The sequence below is a fragment of the Pleurodeles waltl genome, chromosome 7, assembly GCF_031143425.1.
Source record: "Pleurodeles waltl isolate 20211129_DDA chromosome 7, aPleWal1.hap1.20221129, whole genome shotgun sequence".
In the NCBI taxonomy this organism is placed as follows: Eukaryota; Metazoa; Chordata; class Amphibia; order Caudata; family Salamandridae; genus Pleurodeles; species Pleurodeles waltl.
In genome coordinates, this window is record NC_090446.1 from 174,058,302 (window position 1) to 174,075,762 (window position 17,461).

Genomic DNA, 17,461 nt, shown 5'->3' on the forward strand with positions numbered 1-17,461 from the left:
AAGCTCACAGACTACAAAGTATTTTTTTTAAACTAGAGTGTGCGAGCTACTCACGCATGGACCTAAAAACGAAGGTTCCGTGAAAACTAATACAAAATTATCAGTAGACACTATTTCTCAAATTATCACATGACACTGATCTTTAGATTACTTTCCACACTTAGATTACTTTCCACACCTTGTAGCAAAGGGCAAGTATAGCAAGACCTGTTCTCTCCCCATATAATTCTCATTTGCACCATCACGCCCTAGTTTCTGAGTAATAACTTTGAGCACATCTGAAAGCTAGTCTCTCTAATACGTCACTTCATAAATAGTGTTTGCTCATAACATATATCGCATTCATACACATCGAAAATGCTGTGCAGTGCACTGTGGGAACGGGTGCTGAAGCGAGCTTTGTACCTTTAAAAATCCCAGTCGACTTCATGGGCCTAACTAAAGTTATCACTGACCGCAGATCTATCCAATGGAAAGTCAGCATGGATGTACGCCCCGCCTTGTGCAATGAGTGGGCGGCAAATTGACGAATCGCCAGCCCACAGAGTGAATCAGAAAGAGACTGGTAGTTAGTGACGTTAGCGCAGCCGGCTAGGCTGGGGCCCGGCTATGAGAAGAGAAGACCGAGGCTGCAGGGGCGGCGAGAGGTGAGCGACAGCGGAGCCTAGGGTGTCGGAAAGCAGGCTGAGAAAGGAAAAAGAGAGCGGGGACCAGGCAGAAGATGCGCTTTAAAAAGCGACGGGAGAGATTGAGATCCCCAGAGGAGAGGGTTCAGGAGGAGATGGAGACGATGAAGGATTACATGGGGTGGCTGGGAGATTGGAGAGAGTGCAGGAGGGGAGAAAGGGGGGGGGGGGGTTGAAGAGGAAGGGGGAGTGAATAGATGAATGTGTTGAAGTAGGGAGAAACTAGGGTAACTGGATGAGAGGAGGGAGTATATGGGCGAGGGAGAGGAAAGCAGGACATAGTGGCGTGAGAACATGTTCGAGGGGAGATGCTGGAACCCGAGGTCTGCATTGGGAACGCTGTGTATTGCATTGGAAAGTAGTGTTGATGCGCAAGACATGCAAAAGAGCCTTTGGAAGCCCAAATGATTGATGCATTAGTGTGACTGGGGAGTCCAGGGCAGACCTGTCAACGCGTGACCTCTCGAATGAGGGTGAGACCAGGTGTTATGAAGGCCATCACAGTAGAGAAAATAGAGGAACACATTTTTGGAGGGCTGTGGCTTTACGGAAGTCTGTGGAAGCATGTTGCTTTTTAGACGGTTGAAAGAGAGTTACATCCTCTTAATGAACATACGTTGACATGTATGTCGGGATTTGAGTGGCTGGAAGTGGAGCAGAAGGCGCAGGAGATAATGAAGTGGGTCATTGGAACTGCTGGACGGGTAGGGTCCTTTGGGCCACTAATGATGTGGTAGAGAAGGACCAAATTATGAGGCAAGAAAACAAATAATGTGGCATAATTCAGCACATTTTCTGATCGTATTGCTTCATAGGTTTGTCTCTTTTTTTATATACATTAACCTTGTCTTGGCAAAGGTCTGATTTGCACCAGATTGACAGGCAAACACAGCAATAAGCAACAGAAAGGTGATCAGTAAACCTTTGCGAAGTGTCTTGGAATGCGCAGTAAAAATTATTGCCAGGTTTTTAGTAACTTTTGATCTGTTTGAGCTAGAAGCAAATTATTTTCTTTAAATCTTCAGATTGTGCAGCAATATCGTGGATTATTTGGCAAATCCATAATATGTGGAAAATTCCGTAGTAGCAAAATTGCATAACTACCGTGGCCCCAATGGTAATAAAGAGATGGTGTGCAGGAGTGGCTAGAAGAGAAGTGCAGGGGGAAACAGAGGAAGTGCGAGATGAAAAGAGCATGGGAAATGTGGATAAGAGGGTAACTAATATGCAATGTGGGCACGCAGTGAGAAGAAGAAAGTACTAAACGTCAATTTTAAGTGGGGAGGATTGTAGGTGTTTTAGGAGGCTTATGTTTATTGAGAGTTAGAGAAAAAAGACAGGAAGAGATTGGATGCAAGGTTGCTTGAACGAGGCATAGTATATTGGCGAGGATTAATTGTGGCAGCGAGCGATTAGACAGAAGGTAAGGAAAGAGATGGATAAATAGCGAAGATAGTCAGAGGTGTGTGGTTCACAGAGAAAAAATCTAGTTCCATCATCTGCATCTTCTCTAGCTTGGCGTTGCTCTCTCTATAAATGCTGTAATTAATTCATTCTTTAACAGTCCTATAAAGTTGTTGATTTTTGTGTCTTATTATCTGTTGTTGGTGTAATCATTTTTCAATGCTTTGCGTATTTTTTCTGTCTCACATGTACCTTAATATGATGTTGCACACTGTGTAGTGCAGTACTGTCAAATGCACATATTTGCAGATACTTACAAATGCATTTACAAAGGAGTTTTTTGACACGGAGAGCCGGAGTGAAAAATCAATGACCAAAGGTCTGTTTATTTTTGCTGCAGCAAAGAGGACAGGTTTACCACTGGCATCCCAGGCCCGAAGTAAAGTGTGCTGGCATAAAGCGTTTAACAGTGATATTTATACTCATACATTAAAAAGGATACATAAAATGTGTAAATAATGATATACGTCATACAGATATTTTAAGGAGTTAATCAGTTTCCACACACTGGTTCCATTCCCAGCGTTGTCCTTGCCTCCCTTCTGCAGCTGCCTGACTCCCCACATTCTTGAGACCCTTCAAAGGATTACGTGGTTCAAAGGTATAGATATCAGCCTTTCCCTCCCCAAAATACCACAGCCGAGGTCAGTTAGTTATTTGAACACACAATTATAATGAGTACAGTGCCCCAGTTAGGGAAAGAAACCAGCTGCAAGCCTATGGCGTGGAACCAGGCTTATTTTACCTAAACAAATATACATAAGATAACATATGTGATAGACAGTGCGTTCAGAGACAACAAAAGCTCAAACTTACACGTGTTAAAGAAACGAAGCAATTCAAAATGAATTCTAACAATCGACCCTTTTTGAGTTTTTTTCTTCTGAACATAATAAACGTTTTGAATAGTTCTAAATTTCCTCATATATGTTGAATTTTACTCCCACTTCATTGAAATTTGCATTCATGGGGACATAAACAACCGATGGGTATGAGCAACCAGTATCTGTAGTGAGGACAGTGGGGTCAATAACCATTAGGGAATTTATCTCTTCTCTCTGCATCATAGCTCGATTGGTTTCTAGTATTTTCACTGGCGGAAGTTTACACAATTTTAAACAGGAACAGAGAGCAGGTAAGCACTGCACTAATAAACAACTTAATACAATAGCTATTATTATAAAAAGTATGTCTTTAAACAACCAGCCCCACCCCCCAAACCAAGACCATAACCATGATAAACTCCAATCGCCTCCTTCATATTGGCCCCCCTTTTCAAATACCTGTACTGCTTCTTTTATTTTCCCAATATCCAATTCTATCTCTGATGACTTGTTGACAAAATAACAGCACTTTTGCTGGTACTGATGTTGGATTAAAACACATACTCCTCCTTGTTGTACTGTAATCAAGTCTAGGGCAAGCCGATTTTGTATCGCCAATTGGGCTGCAGAGTTTATCTCTATCTGTATACTTCCTATGGCCTCTCTGGTGGCATTAAATGCAATGGCTAATTCAGCTGACATATTCATCATTGCCAGTTGTAAATCGAAAATTCCAAATCCGGGAATAAGAACATGTAATACTTGAAATACCCAGTTCTTTCGCTCCTCCAGTATGGGTGTCCCTCGTTTGTACCTATGTGCAAAACTCCCCATGTTAAGGGGCTGGGAAGATGATATATTTGATATCACAGTAATGTTGGGTGCCAAATATGCCAGTGAACATATCCCTTCCCAGTTTAGAGGCAGCACTTTATATGCAGTTCTTCCACATACGAAGTACATGCCTCCCTGGATTTGTGAATTTATAATGCTGTATTTTATTCGGGGCAATCCTACACCCTCTGGGGTGCCATGCTCAGAATTATTGCAATATTTGTAATCTTCCCAGATTGTATTTAGCAATGATACATTTGCCCAGGGTGCAACATATGAACATCTAGCCGTCCAGAGCGGGCCAAGGAAAACCCGGGACAATATTACAGGTGAATTTTTCCCATTTCTATCTTGTTCTCTGGAGGGATCATATAACAATCCTTCTGGATCTACTAGAATCTCATTTTCTCCCACAGTCAGGTTCCAATAATTCACAGTGTAATTTTGATGAGTCCCATTAATTAACGCTGTCCAATTTCTGTCTATTTTCTCCTCTCCTTCAAGATCCCAATTCCCTGTTTTTATATCAAATAACAAAGTGTAAACACACTGTTCAGGAGGGATCTTTCCCATGTATTTTGCCTCTGGGTTTTGCCCATAAAAATAGGTACCAAAACATATGGGAAACATTTTAAGTGTGGCATTCTCTCCAGGCATCGGGGAGAGCTTGTATTCTGCCTGGGTATTAGGGAGCACCGCACACCTAGGGTACCATTGATATTCTTGTTGGTCACATCTCCAAGTGGTATTTGGTACAAGACACACTTCCCCCCTTTCATATTCGCTTGGTGATACTGGTACTTCATAAAGGCCTATAGGATCCTCGGGGTGTCTAGACAAGTGCCGGCAAATCCAGCAGTCAGTGAGACTTAATGTCTCCGCTAATTTTCCATGAACCTTTATCAATGGATGTAAGGTAGGATTTTGCAACAATGATGCAACACCACTGGACATTATACATATTAACATAAGGGTCACTAGGTACTTCATTATTGTTTTGTAGAAATAGTTATAAGGCCACTCTTCCCTATTCTCTAGAGGGATATTTGTCCTGCCAAATGGATATATTTTCATAATTTTATTGTGCTCTTCTCCTTGGTCCTACAACTTTTCTATGATACCGTTTTACTCGTCTCAACCGCCTACGCGTGTTCAAAAATATACCCACACAATTACCAAATATGTAAATGCAAAATATTGATATCACTATACTAATAATCATATACGTATAGATACAGATAAGTGAATTTTCCTTCAATGTTCACACCCACTAGGGTTCAGCACCGCCGTGCTTTCCACTCTAGCAGTTAGGCTGCACTGGTTGGTCCATGAACAAGTTTTTTTTTTTCAAATACAGGACAATAGATGTTGGCTTGATCCTAGGTCCCTTAGCTTCTCCTTTTCAAGTTTTAACTCCTGGTGAGTCTCAACTCCCAGTGAGTAAGTCGCGATACTTCAAAGTTCGTCTTCAGTATAGTTTGTCAGTTTCGTTCAGTGTCTCAGCAAAAATGAGGGCGGAGGCCAGCAATTTTCAACCAGATCAGTGATGTGCTTGGGTATTAAACAGAAAAAGGGCACCTTTTTTTTTTTACCGCTGGGACTACAAACCGCACCAACCCTAATGGCTGGCCGCTTCCGTAGAACTGGTACTTGTTTTTTTTTCCTTTCTCGCCAGTCACAGAACTGTTAACTCCATTTACCCACTGCTTGAATAGCGTTGCACAAGCTGCATCCCACTATACTTGTGTTCTCGTTGAGACAATTGTTCTGCCCAATGTTCTGGTGTCGTTGCACAGGCTAGTCACCCGTGTTCATGCTGGAATTTTAGCATTGTATCGATGAGTTTGTTGATCTTCAAACAGCAACTCTTCGTCACTGGGCTGCTGTGTCACCTCAGGAGCAGAAGTAGCACTTGAAACTTGTGAAGGTGTTTCCTGTCTCCCTACTTCGCTGTAATCAGGAGACAATGGTAATTCTGCTGTTAGAGTACTCTGTAGTGGAATTGGTGCACGCTTACAGTGGCTAGCATGTATCCAGTTTTTCCTTCCTTCCACTTTCACCGCTGTCTGTGTTGCAAGCAGTACCTGGGCTGGCCCCCGCCACCTGGGCTGAAGACTGTTGGTTCTTTGAAAATTCTTTGTCATAAGCCAATCCCCTGGCTTAAAAGGGTGACCAGGGCCTTCAAGAGGAGTCGGTAGGCTGGCCTTGACCTGTTGGTGGATCAAACGCAAATCTTTAGTCAATTGTTTACAGTAATCTACAAACAAAGGATATTGCACTTCAGAAAGCTTCTTTGGTCGTGGTACCCCCCAGATATTGGCTGGCCTCCCCATGACAACTTCATAGGGGGATAATCGTGACTTGCTACTGGCAGTCATCCTGATGGACATTAATGCTAGGGGCAAAGCATCTGGCCATTTTAAGTTGGTCTCAGCACAAATCTTAGCTATTTTGCTCTTCAAGGTGTAATTATACCTTTCTACAAGGCCCGCTGATTGTGGGTGATTTGCAGCATGAAATCGATGTTTGATGTTAAGGGCGGTACAGACCTTCTCCATTACCTCATTAGAAAAATGACTGCCATTGTCACTCCAGACTAATCGTGGCAAGGAGTATCTAGGAAAATATTCTTTTAGTAATATTTTGGCGGTAGAGAGGGCACCATTGTCTTTTAATGGGTAGGCCTCTATCCATTTTGAAAACATGCATACTACCACTAACACGTATTTCAGTTTGTTACACGGTTCCATGTGGATAAAATCCATCTGTATAGCTTCAAAGGGGAGATCAGGAGGGGCAAAGTGGCCAGGGGGCGTAGGGGTCCCTTTTCCTGCATTGTGCACTGCACACACCATACAACTTTTAACCAGGTTATTAGCAGCTTTGGATATCAGAGGATTACTCCAAACATGGTCCAAAGTTGTCTTGATGCCTTGGGCACTGATGTGTGCAGGACTGTGGGCCATAGTAACCATAGCGTGTACATAGCAATTAGGTAACATCCATCTTCTTCTGTCTGTGTCATCTGTGTAACAACCCTCACTGTCTAGTCTACCGTTCTTCTCCCACTGTTCCCTTTCCTCTGCTGTTGCTTCTGCTTGAATATCTCTCACACACTGCATGGTATTTTCTAATACTTCGTACTGGGGCTCTCCCTTGATGCTACTCTCAACATATGCATTGTCAAATGGTGCTCGTGCTGTTGCTTTCGCTGTAGCATCTGCAAAAGCATTTCCTCGTCCTATATCATCAGTAATTTTTTTGTGGGCACTACACTTAATGATTGCGACCTGACGGGGCAGGCTGAGAGCAGTCAAAAGTGTCACAATCAAGTTACCATGCTGAATGGTAGTGTCATGTGACGTGATAAAGCCTCTATTCGCCCAGAGTCGCCCAAAATTATGAGCTACTCCAAACGCATATTGGCTATCAGTGTAGATGTTAACACTAAGATGTTCACTTATTTCACAAGCTCTGGTGAGGGCAATTCTGCAGCCTGTGCCGAATTTTGCGGGATTCTATGAGATTCAACCACTGTTTTGACTGTGGTGACGGCATAGGCTGCAGTGGTCGTACCATCTGGTAACTTGAAGCAAGACCCATCTACAAACAGCTCTCCCTGTGGGTCAGATAGGGGAGTGTCTGTTAAGTCTACCCGTCCCTTGGTTTCTTCCTCAGTGGCAAAAATGCAATTATGATCAAATTCCACATTGTCCTGAGGGAGGGGTAGTAACGTAGCTGGGTTCAAGACATTGCACCGCTTCAAAGTAATATTTGGACTGAACAATGTTAATTCGTAACCCGTTAGACGAGCACTGGTGAGGTGCTGCGTCTGTGTCTTGTTTAACAAAATATCAACGGCATGAGGAACCATCACAGTGAGCGGATTGCCACCAACAAACCCTTCACTTTGTTTCACCGCAGCTGCTGCAGAAGCCACTCCTCTAAGACAAGTAGGCAAAGCTTGCGCCACAGTGTCCAAGGTGGAAGAGAAGTATGCACAAGGGCGTTGTCTCCCACCTTGGTCCTGTGTCAAAACAGACAATGTACAGCCATGCTTTTCATGCACAAATAAAACAAATGGTTTGCTGTAATCCGGATTACCCAATAAAGGAGCAGAGCACATCGCCTTTTTTAATTCTTGAAAAGCCTCCTCACATTTGTCAGTCCAAGGTACAGGAGAGGGCACATCTGAAAGTGTCAGAGCAGTCAATGGTTTTGCTATAAGTGAAAAATTTGGAATCCACTGTCTGCAAAAGGATGTAAATCCCAAAAATGCTCGGACTTCAGAAGGGGTGCGTGGTGCAGTCATTGTATGAACCAATTTAATTCTGTCTGGATGTAATCTCCTTCCCTCCTTAGAGAGGAGGTGTCCTAGATAGGTGACCTCCTCTCTACAATACTGCAATTTTGGAAGGGACACCTTATGGCCCAGAGGTGCTAAATGATGTAATAATGCAACAGTATCAGTCTTACATTGTGTCATGGAATCTGAGGCAATTAAAATATCATCAATGTACTGCAACAATGCAGAGCCTGTAGGTGGATTGAATTGGTCTAATTGACGTTTAAGACATTGACTATATATGCTCGGGGACTCAACAAATCCCTGTGGAATTCTTGTCATCGCGAATGATCTACCAAAGATCGCGAAGCTAAACAAATATTGAGATTCTTCGGCAATTGGAATGCTAAAGAACGCATTCTTCAAATCGATTACGGTGAAAAAACACGCAGAGGGTGGGATCATGGTGAAAAGACTATTCATGTCTGGGACCACGGGAAACTGGGGAATTACTATTTTATTAATTTCTCGGAGATCAATAACTAATCGATATACTGTGTTATCAGTAAATGATTGCTCACCATCTAATCTATTAGCATCATTTCGTTTCTTTACAACAGGAAGGATTGGACTGTTACATGGGCTGCTCACTATTTCCTTTATGACACCTGCATGCACAAGATCAGATATGACTGCCTTGAGCCCTTTTTCGCTTGATTTAGGTAATTTGTATTGAGGAACACGAGGTAACCGGGCACCTGGTTTGATTTTTATCACAATAGGGTCGATATCCATAATGCCTACATCATTCTTGCCTTTGGCCCATAAGCGAGGGTCTATTTCCTTTAGCTCTAGGGGTAAGTCGTATTCCTGTGAGAACATGCACCGAGTTGGGGAAACACTATCCATAGTTACATAGACACCATCCATTGAACAGTGAATAACTGCATTTAACTTCTTTAACAAATCTAATGCAAACAAGTTTTCATTGCAACCTGATGTTAAAGAGAGTGGCGTGTGTAGTGTAAATGGGCCTACAGTTACTCTCATAGGTGTTGAGATGGGGCTCACCACGGGGATTCCAGAAATCCCAATTGATGTGGTATGAAGCCCAGACAGGGGAGCCCCGGGGACTGCAGAATGTGCAATAGATGTTCTGGTGGCACCAGTATCTAGAAGAAACTTATGGCCCTCTCCTTCGATTTTTACATCAATGTAGGGACCATTTTGATCTACAGGAATACTTACTCGCCCCTGGCCCTGTCTGTGGCTGTCCTAATAATTGTAGGATTCAGAAAAGAAATCATCAGCATAATATTGTCGTTCAAATGCATTGTCAAAAATATTAGTGTTACGCGGGACCTGATTCTCATTCTGCGAATTCTGATCAGTTCTACCTCTTCCTCGTCCTCGTGCATTACCTGCCGCGTTCCCTCTATGAAGTGACATACTTTGTCTTCCTTCCAGTAATGGGCAAGTATCACGCCAATGTCCATCCTGTTTACAGTAGGCACATTGGTTGATATTTAATCGGCGGTCTTGGGGTGGTGCAGATGCACCTCGGCCTCGACCCCTTCCCCGTCCCCTTGGTGGGCCACCCCTTTGCTGAGGGGTTGTATCCCGCTGAGGGTATGCCTGCTGTAATAATACCTTTTTCTTCAATTCTTTTACTGACTTCTCATTCTTTTCTAATTCTTCCTTGTACCTGCTCTCATAGTATTGCGCCATCTGCAAAATCTCTGCCTGTCCCTTCGTCATCCACGAACTCTCTGTTGCTTTTAATTTTTGTGATATTTCAGGTAGAAGGCCATTAACAAAGCGTTCTACAAATAGTGTGACACCTGTTACGGTGGCGAGGTCTTGACCGCTAAAATCTATGAAAGCTTGTTCAATTCTAGTAAAATAATCTGGGACATCTTCACCTATTTTCTGTTTATAAGTGGCAAGCTTTCCCCAATCCACAGTCTGAAGAGGTATAACAGTTTCTAACTTAGTCAATATCCGATTAGGTAAATCTAAAATATCCTGATGCGGCAGGGTTCCTGGTGCCCTTTGTGCTTCACGTGCTTCTAAACCCCCCCATGTATTTCCCAAAGTAGGTGCATCATCTACTCTTCTAATTTTATGCCAAACTTCAGGACCCAATAAAACACCAAAAAAATAGTCAATGTCTTTGAGTGTCATGGTTGTGGTGGAAATGGCAGTTCTAAGGTCCCGATAGAATCCAGCTGGATTCTTTCGAGGGTCTGGCAAGTCTTTCTTTATAGCCATTACCTCCTCCCTTTTCCATGGTATATGAACAAATTGGGCCACCGGCACGGGAGCTGGTTGTCCGGTGGCAGCTGCTGCTGCGACTGCAGCTGCAGTGGGCATATCAGGGTGCACTTCCCTCATTGGGTACCCCTTGTCATATCTATTTAGAACATCTTCCCTGGCTATGACACAAATGCGTACTCCCTCATTTATGCTGTTACTATCAAGAATACAAGCCCTACTGTCCCGCCATAATTGGTTTAATTCTTGTTCATAAGGGAGAGGGGTAGAATCTGTAATACAAGACTTCCAATCCCTCTCCAATTTTTCAATCATATACAGCAGTGCTAATTGCTGTCCAAAATGTGACATCTGTTGTATTGTGTCCATAATATCGGTGTGGGTGTAAATAGGATGTGACATCCAGTTCTCTGACTGATTCTTGATAACCCGTTTTTCCCAATCCCCAATAGTGGAGCGGGTACTAGGGGGCGAAATCGACTTAATAGGTGTGCCCCATATGGGTGAAAGTGAGTGTAAGGCTGTGCACTGTCGGCGTTGCCCATTTGGGGTATTAGGGGCAGGGGACATTATTTGTAACCTTGCAGTGCTGGCTGGTAGTGGTGGGGCAGGTGGTGGAGGGATTAGGACTTGGGCTATTGGGGTAGCTTGGGCTAGAGGCTGTGGTGGTTGTGGCACATGCTGCTGTAGTGGTGCACCTGGATTTCCCAAATTGTGTCCTTGCCCTTGCTGCTGTTGCGGTGCCCCCATGTTAGGTTGGGCTACTGCAGGGGGTGTGTAAGGTGGAGGTGCAGTAGGGCTATTATCTAATAGCTGTAGCATTACCTCATCTTCCTCTAATGCATGTTTGGTTTCTGTTGGCTTTGATACATAACTTCCCTCCACCTGAGCCCTATGGACTCTATCTTCAGATTCAATCCCTTTCTGGGTTTGGGACTGGTGATAAAGGGCGGCCTTTTGCATAATGGTTCTCCTATTTTCCCTCTCTATCAGTTTATCTGATTTAATTTTTCTTTTATTGGCTTCCATTTCCCATTTTCTGTACACCTCAAACATATGTTGTCTAGCCTTTTTATGAAACAAACATTCCTGTAGGTAGGTTAGTTTCTTTAAATCAAAAGACCCATCCTCTGGCCACTGGAGGTCAGGACAATGTCTAGTATATCTGCGCCATATACTATTATACAAATTGTTCTCTAAACCATAATCCTTTAGCATGTCCCACCCTGGTGTTCCCTCTTTTGGGATCGGTTGCCTTTTATCTAAACGTGGCACATGATTTCGGCGAAAACAAAGACATAACCCTTGCCAACATTTCTTATTTCCCATATCTAACTTTTAAATATTCAAAAGGCAACACACACACCAAATTTCAAAATGCAACATGTACCAAAGAAACCCTTGTTCAAATGTGCACCAAAGAAAACCTTTTTCAAATGTGCACCGAAGAAGAAAAAAAAAAAAAAAAACCTTTTTTCAAATATTTACCAACTTACAAATTGCTCCAGGCCTGGGCAAATTACTCAAACAAGAAAAACACATGTAATACAAATTGTCAAATGGTACCTTGTACAAATGCAAATTTACCAAGAACTAATCATTCCCAAAAATGATAAGTTATCCAAAAACAATTATTCTCTCAAATGCAAGTTAAAGCAGACAAATAGCCAGCGAGGAACAGTCTTACCTGACTATCTGCTTTTTCCTGGATTTCTCTCCGGCCGCCCGTGTCAGACTAATCCGTCAAGATAAACACCGATGTTTCAGGGACTTCGCTGGGACATCATGAGAAAGCGGGGGGAAGCCTGCCCGGTGGATAAGATGCAGCTGCTTCTGAAACTAAGTCTTTGTGCAGGGGCCCCTGGAATCTACACCTCCGGAACGGCGTCCCCCACTGGCAGCACGTCTCGTGACAGAGCTAATGAAGATATCCACTGGAAGGTCCCTGTTCGGGCGCCAAATTGTCAAATGCACATATTTGCAGATACTTACAAATGCATTTACAAAGGAGTTTTTTGACACGGAGAGCCGGAGTGAAAAATCAATGACCAAAGGTCTGTTTATTTTTGCTGCAGCAAAGAGGACAGGTTTACCACTGGCATCCCAGGCCCGAAGTAAAGTGTGCTGGCATAAAGCGTTTAACAGTGATATTTATACTCATACATCAAAGGATACATAAAATGTGTAAATAATGATATACGTCATACAGATATTTTAAGGAGTTAATCAGTTTCCACACACTGGTTCCATTCCCAGCGTTGTCCTTGCCTCCCTTCTGCAGCTGCCTGACTCCCCACATTCTTGAGACCCTTCAAAGGATTACGTGGTTCAAAGGTATAGATATCAGCCTTTCCCTCCCCAAAATACCACAGCCGAGGTCAGTTAGTTATTTGAACACACAATTATAATGAGTACAGTGCCCCAGTTAGGGAAAGAAACCAGCTGCAAGCCTATGGCGTGGAACCAGGCTTATTTTACCTAAACAAATATACATAAGATAACATATGTGATAGACAGTGCGTTCAGAGACAACAAAAGCTCAAACTTACACGTGTTAAAGAAACGAAGCAATTCAAAATGAATTCTAACAGTACACTAAGAAAAATTAATTTGGAAGTGTTGCTGGTTGAGGAGAGTCACTTACTTCATGCACTTGAATTTATCTTGTGTGAATTGCCAAAGAGTATGTTTTTTTTTCAGACCTGGTTTTGCAGATTCAATCACAGCCCCTAGTCTGGTTTTCAAGCTGTAGCACTCAGCTGTTCGCCATAGTGCCTCTTGGCTCTAGTCGTCATTGTTTTGTGGGCTGTTGGCATACCTATGTGATCTGGTTCCCAAGTTGTTTTCTGCTTACCAGCTGACCTCCCCGAAGTTTGTGAATTAGAACTAGTGTACGAGAGAATCTGCCTTCAGGGTTATTTTGGAAATATAGATCCTCTCTTTTATGGTCATGTGTTGCCCCAGACGGTAGCTGAAGACTATTCTGAGAGAGGGGTTGTGTGGGACTTTTTTGCAGATCTCTTGGTACAGAGTATGTGCGAAGGAAGACTACACCCTGTCCTTGTACCACGTGTCTTAAATAACCAGAAACCATTATACAAACCAATGCAACAACCACCTACAAATGTCAACCCTCTTCAATACTCCTAGAAGTAAAATATCAGCTGCAAATTATTTATTACTATGCTGTGGAGAAAAGCAGGTTACCCACGTGTACATATTTATTCAGTTTCCTTCTCCAGTTGGCTATGTGCAACTTAGCTCTTCCTATCAGTTACTGCAGAAGAGTCCTAATAAGCCTACCCACAGAGAGGGCTGTGCAAAGTACCAAAATACTAAGCCTTGTTGACAACCCTGGTATTAAGGTATTTATGTTGCATCATTCGCAGACAGTTGTTGAGGGTGGTGGTTTTTGCACCACAGGGTTGAACTAAGCTTGGTGGTTGATGCCTCAGAGGGGCTGTTGTATCAGTATTTATAGCAGCAGATTTAAACAAGGTCAATTCTCTGGCTAATTGGAAAGCGTGCAGCAGGGGAAAGATTCTGATACATTAGTCAATGCCTTCTGTATGATATGGTAGAGGTTGAGACAGGTGAAATAATGTGGCAGTTGGCTGCAGCAGAATGACAACATATCTCTGGGAAGGCAAAGTCAGTAGTGGGTGGAGGAGTTGTTCCACAGCAAAGGAAGAAAGTCATTTGGGAAATTGGAGTTAATCTTTCCAGTCAACTGGCATTAAGCAATGATGAGCTTCACGGAACAACTCATAAAAATAGACTAGAAAACCAATTTTAAGGGGACCCTGAACCTTTGGGCGGATGGCCAAAACCCACTTTCACAGTTACTGCCTCTGGGTATCCGTAGGTTGGAAGAGTTTCCAACTTGACAGGCTACCACACTAGCCATTCACACTGTTTGAGGCTACTGAATGATCTGTGGCCTTTCATCCGGACCAGAACACAGTAGTCATCCTTTGGCTAGGAAAGACCTGTTCTTTCCTTTATAGCCTCCAGAAATATATCAGCTGGCCCAGAGGAGAGGAACCCCGGTAGCAGACACTCCATCTTTCAAGCTGTCAGAAAGTCTTCTCTGAAAGACCCTAGTGCGTTGTTAAAAAAGTTCCTTTTTGCTCCTCTTCCCCAGTCAATCAGTTACTCACTCAGCCAATCCCTGAGGGGCGAATGTGTCATGGTGTTGTCAGATGGTCCCTGCCCTTTCTGTGGATGTCAACCTCACTTGACTCAGGAACCAGCTCTGGCCAAGTAGCTGTGGTCGTTATACAGCCATGCCTACTGCAGCACAAGCTGTCATTGAGACTGAGACTTAAGTAGTGAGTAATCGCAGCCTAAACCTAAATCTGTGGGCTTGCAGGATTCCCGCTCCCCATCGAAACTCCTTATTGCTGCCTGTCCATCATGACCTGCGAGGCATTTTCACAAATATTCATCGGGTGTACCTCCTAACCCGCGTCTCTTGATAATCAGCAGAAATCTAAAGTGCTCAGAACACTGCCTTTTCACTTTCCCTTGAGTATGAAGAACTCTTGTTTTTAAACGTAAGAGCTCCCTAACGTCCTTCCATAGCAGTCAGATGTTTATATTTTTTTTAAACAGTTCTTTGACATTTTTCAACTCGCTATATACATAAATCGTGACAGCATGAGTTTAAGCAATAATTCACCACTCTCAAGTTTAACTCATGGGATAAATTCAACAAGTTCCCCTAGTGCCTACCTTTGAGACTTCCCCCACGGCACAGTGAAAATAGGCTGAATACTTAATAAGTATTTGAGACTGGAGTAAGTGTGTAGGGGCACTAGCAGTAAGGCTAAAATACATTGAACTAGTGAGCGTAGCCTTGAGAAGAAATTGTCCCTCTCAACATCACAGCAGTATTAGTAGAACAAATATGATCAAAATGACCATAAAGCCATACGTAAACAATAGCAAGGCATGTTTATGCTGTAATGCATTTATGCCACTGCCCCTGTATTGAGCAGAGAATTGGTTCAGTTCGGCAGCAGATTCCTATGCAAGATCGAAGATAATGAGGGAATGGGGCTCCCAAAATTGCTAGTCACTCCTGAGGAGCGGTCATGCCACAACATAATCAACAATCTCCAACTTATCTCTAAGCGTAGACATAGTTCTGCTTGTAGGATTATAGAATTGCTACTATTAATGTTTTGTGATCAGCAACCAAACTACTCCAGCTTGTCTCATTCTGGTCGCTGGAACCAGATCTACCAGCTGTCAGTTGAATATCAGAGTTCATGTGCCACCACTGTCGGATTCGAGATGCCTAGTGTGTGCCTGTTGAAATACAGTAAACTTAGCATCATCCTGAATTAAAGGGATATTTTGTGTTCCTCCAAGTGCACAAATACTGGTACGAAGCAGTGCACTATCAGTTCAAGTGAGGGTCTGATACATTGCTAGGTCGTTAGTGCACACTCAATTCAAACCTTTGGATATGGTGCTACAGTAGCTCAGTTGTAGTCACTTTACCCTTTTTGTAGGGTTGCCATATGGCTGGGAATTTACTGGCTTGACTAATATTTTACTGTTCACTCTGATAAAAAAATATGGAAATGAATAAAGCCATATTTTTTTCTCTTATCAGCACACAGTCAAAAAAAGCAAATGCAAGAAGAATATACTTTTAAAAGTGTCCTAGAGCTGCTTAAATGATCTCTAGTTTATAATTCAAGTAAACAGAGATAGAAAAGCCATGTTTGGAATTATTACAGAGAATCTTACATACATTCCTGTTTAAGTGTCATAGTCCCACCCTTACAGAATCTTAAAACATAAGAAAGTGGCCGGTATATATCTCCGAGAAAGGTGGCAACCCTAATTTAGTGCGAGATAAGAGTGTGGATTTAGGCAGAGTTCATTGAGAGCAGAACCACAGTTGGTCAGATTAAATTTGGCACATGTTATTCCCAGTGATCGACATCTGAACTGATTCACGCCACTCCAGGTACTATGAGTTTATATCTTGGATAGGCGTGATCATGTCCACAAAGATTTCTGTTCATTTATTCTTGTTGACAAATTATTCTAGATCTAAGTCATGGGTTCAAGAGTAGCAGCCTTGCATGGTGATCGGGCAGAGCAGAGAGCTTTCTCGTCTTGAAATGCGCTTGAAATGGGCTGATTGCATTTTAAACTAATCCTAAAGCGGCTGGTAGTATTGTGAAGGCCCCTCCAGGGAACAACCCGAAGATTACCTGGAGGTTACTGTATATTGGACTATTGTAAGGGTATTTGTACTTATGTGACTGTATGGATCCTTGATATGAATGTATAGCCAGCTGTTAGTCAATTTGTGATTCAATTTTTATGGTTCATTTTCCTTGCTTTTATTTTTTGTTCTGTAGGTGTACTAGTGTATTTGATTGTGAACATAAGTATAGCCTCTCCCTATGTTAGGTCTCTTGAATAAGGACATAAACTGGTGTTTGGGGGCTAGCAAGGTCGTGAAGTACTGTGGCCCCTACTGGATATCGGGGGTGGGGGGTGTCATTCATTATATGTTTAGGATCTAATGCAGTCAGTCATGGTGAAACGGAAGGCAACTGATGCTGCTTCGACTGTGAAGAAACCCAAAAAGTGTGCCAGGAAAGCTGGGGGTTCAGGTACTGTCAGCCAAATTGATGACTTGACAGAGGAGGTTGAGACTATATTGAACCCCTCTGTACCTTCCTTGACTGGCTGCCCTGAGAAGAGTATGAAAACCATAATACCAAATATATTTGGGAAATAGACTGAGCGGGCACGATCAAGCAAAAGTAAAACCCCTGAAAACATGGTGTATTCACAACCGGAAGACATACATGAGGAATTATCTAATGATTCCTCAACACAACATTCCCCCCCCCCCCAACCGAAACATAAATGGTTTGTTCTAATAGGTTCACTCCACTAGCTTGAATCGCTGAGGGGAAATCATCACTATCTATGGGTTAGAGAAGGCTAGTATCAATGCCCGGTCCCATGACGCAACAACTTATTTATACTAAATTGTCTTAGCTTTTTGTAAAGAAGTGGCTTGTATGAAAAGTAATAAAACTGGCCCTACTGTGCCCTTA

At 42.8% G+C, this 17,461-nt stretch overlaps 1 protein-coding gene across 4 annotated transcripts in view; it reads left to right on the plus strand.

The window, feature by feature from the left end:
* The first annotated feature begins 536 nt into the window (after positions 1–536).
* Positions 537–17,461, plus strand: part of ELMO2 (engulfment and cell motility 2) — a 334,163-nt gene continuing 317,238 nt past the window's right edge. For 2 of the 4 annotated variants that reach the window (XM_069243482.1, XM_069243485.1), the window contains exon 1: positions 537–647. The gene's annotated coding sequence lies outside the window, so the exon portion shown is untranslated. The remainder of the gene's footprint in view (positions 648–17,461) is intronic. The other 2 variants (XM_069243483.1, XM_069243486.1) reach the window with 1 other exon arrangement.